Source organism: Eptesicus fuscus, chromosome 8 (genome assembly GCF_027574615.1).
Source record: "Eptesicus fuscus isolate TK198812 chromosome 8, DD_ASM_mEF_20220401, whole genome shotgun sequence".
NCBI lineage: Eukaryota > Metazoa > Chordata > Mammalia > Chiroptera > Vespertilionidae > Eptesicus > Eptesicus fuscus.
The window spans coordinates 50,123,014-50,130,338 of NC_072480.1; the positions used below are offsets into that span (position 1 = coordinate 50,123,014).

General features: G+C 32.6%; 1 long non-coding RNA gene across 1 annotated transcript in view; it reads left to right on the forward strand.

Annotated features, from left to right (window-relative positions):
- LOC129150052 (uncharacterized) overlaps window positions 1-3,388 on the forward strand; it is a 36,549-nt gene extending 33,161 nt beyond the window's left edge. The window contains exon 3 of the long non-coding RNA XR_008556823.1: window positions 3,085-3,388. This is a non-coding gene — a long non-coding RNA (uncharacterized LOC129150052). The remainder of the gene's footprint in view (window positions 1-3,084) is intronic.
- The last annotated feature ends 3,937 nt before the right edge of the window (window positions 3,389-7,325 follow it).

Consider the following 7,325-nt stretch of genomic DNA (forward strand, 5'->3'; position numbering starts at 1 on the left):
GATTTATAAAATGCACTTATAGTTAAAATAAATGCTCCTAAATGTTATCTTTGGAAATATCTAAGTTTGAAAGATTAAATACTTAATCAACCAATAATTGATCAATTAAATTGACTAAGCTTTACTCCAAAGTTTGTCATATACTAACTGTAGAAATTTAGATACCTTTGGAACATGCAGTTATGTAAATATTTCTTATTAACCATACTGAGATTATCAGAGAAAACTACAGAGATTTCATATAGAGCTATCTCAGTAACTGAGTCATTCTTACTTAATAAATAAGCCAGCAATATTATGTATAAATACTAGAGGCCCAATTCACAAAATTCATGCAAGGGGCTCAGCCCTCGCAGCCCTGGCTGTCTCATGGCCCTGCGGCCCCCACCCCACTGGTCGTTCTGGAAGTTCGTTCTGGAAGGACATTCCGCCATCCATTCTAATTACTATATTAGTGCTTTATTATATAGGATGATATGTATTATAGATAGTATTATAGATAGGTATGCATAATAAGTATATGCATTTTATATTTCTGTTATTTTACATCATATGCATACACATAGGAATAATAACAATAATAATAAGTAACATAAATCACTACCATTTATATTTCTCTTATGGACCAGGCAATGTATAAGTAATTTTTTATTGATATTTTTAATATAGTTAGTACATCCTTTAAATTTTACATCAACCTTAAGAAGCACTTAGTATTTTATTATCTCTCCTTTACATATGAAGGAACTCAATCACAGTTTGAGTGGATGAGAACAGATGAGACAATGAAAAGTCCTGCCTTGAAAAAGTTGAATAGTGTTCAGAGAAGAAGAGGCCAGGGAACTTCCATTATTATTATTATTTTTTTTTACTAGAGGCCCAGTGCACGAAATCATGCATGTGTGGGGTCCGGACAGCCCGCCCTGATAGGGGTCTATTGGGGCAGACTGGCCAGGGGGAGGAGCTGCAGGTGGTTGGCCGGCCTGCCCTGCCCCCTGGTCAAACTCCTGGTTGAGAGGACAATTTGCATATTAGCCTTTTATTATTTAGGATAAGCTCACAAATCACAAATCACTGTGACTTTAAAACTATGTAAATTTACTTCTCAGGCACAAAACAAACAAAAAGCAACTTAAAAATACAAATGATAAAAAAGCCCTCAAATATCAAATATATAATAGTAGAACAGATAAAGTGAAATAAACTTCACGTATAAATGTAGTGAAAACACAAACCTATATATATGTGTGTTTACTTGAAAGTATCCATGCTTACACAGGAAGGCAATTTTGATGACACTTCTGATGTTTCACAGTTCACATAAAAAGGCTAACAAAGAAGAATGGATTGGGTAATAGAAATTATTATAACATTTCTCTCATTGCAATCTTCAAAAACTTGTAGAGTCAATGAATTCTTATCAGAAGAGATATAAAAAGAAGTGTTTTAATTTGTCATCCTTTGAAAATTATTTTTATAAACATGAGTTGATCCACTTTTCAGAATAATACAGCATCCCATTTAAATTGTGATGAAAGGGACTAAATGTGTTCGGCTTCCTCTCCCCTAAGCAATTGAGGAAGATTATGACTACTTTTTTGGAAGTGATTAAGAAAGCAGAATGAGTCACCACTGCTGGAAGTTAAACAGAGCTGAAATGGTAAATTGTTTCAGAGCAGATGTTTAAAGGAAATGAAACCAACATTTGAGAAGAAGGGGTATTAGAGAACTGGAATAATCTTTTCAGTGACCTTCCTCATAGTCCACTTTTGACAGACACGAGTTGCCAAATCACTGACTATTTGAAAAGAGTTGCTTTGAGTGGAGACATTTTAACAGTCCCAATTACTGTAACTCTAACTATTGAATATCTTTGTTCAGGCAGGTATTCTTTAATGATAATAACTATAAAAATATCATCAACAACTACTAGTAGTACTTATTGACACCTCCCCGCAGTGAAATACTTCCCATAAATAGGATTAAAGTATTAAAAATAATATCCCTATTTTGTGTATCAAGAAATAGAAACAGAAAAGTTATATGAGTTATCCCTGATATTTTTTTTCTATTGAATTTATTGGAGTGACAATGTTTAATAAAATTATGCAGGTTTCAGATATACAATTCTACAATACATCTTCTATATATTATATTAAGGCTCTTTCCATCACCATTCCCCTCCCCCCTCTTTACCTTTTTCTACCTCCCCCATCAGACCTTTCTCTCTGGCAATCACCATGCTGTTTTCTGCTATGTTGACCATGATTTTACCAACCATTTGAATAATTTCTGTAATAGTGTCAAGTTAATTTCAGCTGTATTTTTCCCCCCAAATGCAAACTTGCCCACAGTAATATTATGTCTTATATAGTTAGGATAATTCTGTTTTTGTTTGTTTGTTTGAAGGAGAATATTATCAGTAAAGAATGAATAAATAAAAAAATCATTTTTATTAATTCTGCATATACGCTTAGGAGTAGTGCAATGTCACCAGCACACCTACACAAACATCTTTAGTGGAGAGTTAAAAGACAGGTACTTAAATGAAAATTTATAATTTGTTCACTCATTGAAAAACAAAACAAAGCAACACATTTATGATTACCTACTATCGTAGGCAGAAAAATGGGCTCCAAATATATTCAAATGGGATTATCCAGCTGTGCCTAATTTAATCACGAGGGTCCTTAAAAGTGGAAGAGAGAGGCAAAAGAGAAAGAACCAGAGAGATGGCTTGTGATGAACACTCAATTCAACGTTGCTGGCTTTGTGAATGGAGAAACGGGGCCATAAACCAAGGGATGAGGCAGCTTCTGGAAGCTTTAAGAGTCAAGGAAGTGGATTCTCCCTAGAGCCTCCAGAAAAATGCAGCTCTGTCTGCTGACACCTTAGTTTTACCTTTTAAAACCATTTTGGTTTTCTTGACATCCAAAATTATAAGGTAATACATTTGTTTTATCTTAAGCCACAAAATATATGATTTTTTTTTTTTTTTTTTTCCTGGAGATGTAAGAAACTAAACTATTACACCAACTAGGGGGATGCAAAACTTAAACTCTACTAATTTTATTATGTTTTCAGCTGCTACTCGAACAAAAAGACATCTTGACAAGACAAAAACTGCTTATTAACACATGCCATCCACGTCATTCAGGACAAACCCAAGCCAAAGTGACCCTCATGACTCCTGCGTATATAACATTTTCAACAAAGAACAACACATTTGTAGAGAAATTGTGGAACATAGACTTTATAAAAAGTACAATGAAAACCATCAAATGATTTAAGAGGAGTGACATTATCAAATAGAAACATTTCAAGATGACTTCCTGCAGGTGGGCAATGCTGAATAGAATATGAATAAAAGCCGTTTTCGAGAAAAATACAGTGGCTTTTCTTAGTTTAATTGCTGAAAAAATGCAGAGGGTTAAGTAAAAATGAGACAGGGCAAGAATAATTGCTAATGGAATGGATGGGGGAGGTGAAAATGGAAAATTATGAGTGACTATTAAGCTTTCAATTTAATGAACTGGATATATGCCAATGCAATTCACTAAAATGGGAGAGATTTGCTAAAGAACAGTGTTGAGGACAAAAAAAGGAATTTCCATTTTAATAAGTTAACTTTTCAAGAACTAGTGGAAATATAAATGAAAATATTGTTATTTAATACATGAATATATACACACATTTATAGGTATATGCATATATACTAGACCTAAATGTAAATGTTAAACTAGTAAAGGTTTTAGAAGACAACATAGTTTAAAATCTTCATGACCCCTATAGGCAAAGATTTCTTTAAAAAGATACAAAACAAGATAAAGAGATAAACTATTCTACTTTAAAATTAGATTTTCTGTTTATCAAGAGATATTATCAAGTGAATGAAAAAACAGGCAGCAGAGTGGGAGAATGTGCTTTATTTATTAGCCAACAAAACCTTGCAACAATAATGTAAGTAGCCCTTGTCGGTTTGGCTCAGTGGATAGAGTGTCAGCCTGCAGACTGAAGGGTCTGGGTTCCATTCTGTTCAAGGGCACTTACCAGTTGCAGGCTTGATCCCTGGCCCTGGTTGGGGCTCATGCAGGAGGCAATCAATCATTGAGTCTCTCTCACATCAATGTTTCTTTCTGTGTCTTCCCCTAACTTTCCACTCTCTCTAAAAATCAAATGGAAAAATATCCTCAAGTGAGGATTAACAAAATAATAATAATAATAAAATATAAGAATGTATATGTATACATATATACACATATATGTATGTATTAATATATATACATGTTCACACATATAATCTGGAAAAATAATTTAAAATAAGATGAATCAATTAATTAAAATGAGCACAAATCACTTCACAAAAGTGCATATCAAAATAGTCATCGACTCTTATGACTAGTTCATTATCTTAGTCATCAGAAAATTAGAAAACAATAAAATAATATTACAATGCAATATCACTATATATCCCTCAGAGTGCCTTAAAAAATTAACACAGACACACACATATCAAGAGTTGGCAAGGATATAGATGAATTAGATCACTCTGATGTTATTTATTAGAATATAAATTGATGCAAATTATTTGAACTAATGTTTGACACATTTTACTAAATCTTTACATATGCATACCTTATTCCACTTTGAAGTATTTCACTTGAAGTTATATATTCAAGAGAAATTGGGACATATGCATACATATCTCTGCAGTCATGCATATAAATTTATTGCAGGGAAATATTAATCAGCACAAAATAAAAATAATCTGCATATGCATCATATTAGAGAGGCTAAGTACTTATATAGTAGAAATTATTTATCATGAAAGTTCACATAGTTGTTACCTTTGGAAAGAATGAAAGAAGTGAGAGGGAAGAAGGTAGATTACTGGTGTGTTGCTTGTCTTTCATTCTTTCTTTAGTTACTAATATAATCTACATGGGTGCACTTCCATTGAAAAAAATGCATTAAATGAGGCTATGTACTTTAAATATGTATATTACAATTAATTTTCTTGAAAAATACTTTCTGTGATGCAGAAATTAAAAATCAAATTTAACTGCAAAATTTGCATAAGTGTATGTATCATTCTTTCATATTATTTCTGTAATTCTCCAGTATTGCCCACATTCTATGCTCCTCTCTTACAACACATTGTAACATATTCATTAATGATACTTTGTTATGTGACTTATGCAATTCTCAACACTCTGTTCAAATTGGCATTACTATACAGAAATGTCTCATCAGTAATGCATTCCTGAAAAATTAATAAATGTCATTTAGATGTCTTTATTAATTTGGGAAGAAAATTAACCAGGAATCAGAGTAACTACTTCACTATCCTGGCTGGAGGAGAAAATATAACTTAACACTTTCCTGTGACTTCAGGATTTGATTTTAGATTTAGTGATACTGAAGCACAAAAATAAATGTCTTTACTATTTATACCAAAATTACAAATTTGCTTATTTCTCAGGTAATTACATAAAATTTCAAGCATTATTTAAATTACTTCAGGAATCCTCAAATATGCTTAAAAATGAGTCTACTGATTCACAATTATAACAAGTATTTAAATGCATGTATAGATAGAAACTCTTAATCAAATGATGACATGCTGACAATTTTATCCTATTAATCTTAAAGCAAACAAATATTCAAATATACAGGAAGAGAACACAAAATCAGTGAAAAGCAAGTGGTTAATTTAAATAGAAAAGTAAACATCAAGTTTTATTCAGATTTAGTTTTGGGTATTTTATGAGGTTAATGGATTCTTAAATTTTTAAGCAAGCATGAATGTTGTTTTTAAAATTTCACATTAAACATAAATTTTTACATAAATTAAATGCATAATTAAAGACTTATTCTCTGATGTTTCATATGTGTAGCTAGCCCACTGGTTAAATCATGTTTGCCACTTTATCCTTTTATAAAAGTTTTTGTAAAGTATAATTGATATACATATAACTGCACATATTTAATAGATACAATATGATGAGTTGGGGCATATGCATGTGCCTGTAAAACTATCACTGTAATCAAGGTAATAGATGTGTCCATCACCTTTAAAAGTTTTCCCTGTCCTTTTTGGTTTTTATTTTGCTTTGTTTTGAGTTTTGTGTGTGTGGGTGTGTGTGTGTGGGGGGGGTTATTTTGTAAGAACATGCTCTACTCTTAATTTTTTAGGTGCAAAACACAGTATTGTTAGCTAGGGGCATTAAGCTTACAGCAGATCTCTAGAACTTAACACATCTTGCATAATTGGAATTTTATACTGAACAACTCATCATTTTCACCTTCCCCCCTGACTTGACAACCAATATTTTATTCTCTGGTTCTACGAATTTGACGATCTTAGTTACCTAATTCAAATGGAATCACAGTATTTGTCTTTCTTGTGACTGGCTTATTTCACATACTAACATCCTCAAGGTTTATCCACCTGGACACAAATGCAGGATTTCCTTTTTTTTTGAAAGTTGAACAATTCTCCATTTTATGGATATATCACATTTTCCTTTCCCATTCATCAGTGGATGGACATTTGAGGTGTTTCCATATCTTGGCTATTGTGAACAATACTACAATAAACATGGAAGTACAGATATCTCTTAGATTTCAATAATTTTGAATATATATCAAGCAGTGGGATTGCTGAATCTATTTTTAAATTTTGAGGCACCTTTATACTGTTTTTCATAGTGACTGCACCACTACTCATTCCCAACAGCATACAAGGATTAAAATTTGTACATATCCTCACCACTACGTGTAGTCTTTTGTTTCTTAACTAGCCATCCTAACACGTGTGCAGTGATATCTCATTACTGTTTTGATTTGCATTTCCCTGATGATGAATGATGTCCCTGCATCATTCTGTATATTTTCCTTGAAGACAGATCTACTCAAGGCCGTTGGCCATAATATATCAATGTCCTTTTTTTTTCTTCTTCTTTTGCTGTTGAGTTGTAGATGTTTTTTGTTTTTTGTTTTTAATATATTTTTATTGGTTTTGAGAGAGAGAAGAAGGGAGAGGGATAGAGAGATCGAAACATTGATAAGAGAGGAAGTCATCGATTGGCTGCCTCCTGCATGACCCCCAATGGGAATTGAACCAGCAACTTCTTGGTTTCTGGGTCAGTATTCCACCACTGAGCCACCACTGAGCCACACCTGCTGGGTGAGTTGTAGAAGTTTTTTTAAAAATATATAGTATTTTGGTTATTGCCCCTTATCAGATACATGTTTTACAAATATTTTTCCTTTTCCATGATTTGTGTTTTTGTTTATAAGCTGTAGTAGCAATCACGCAGCTT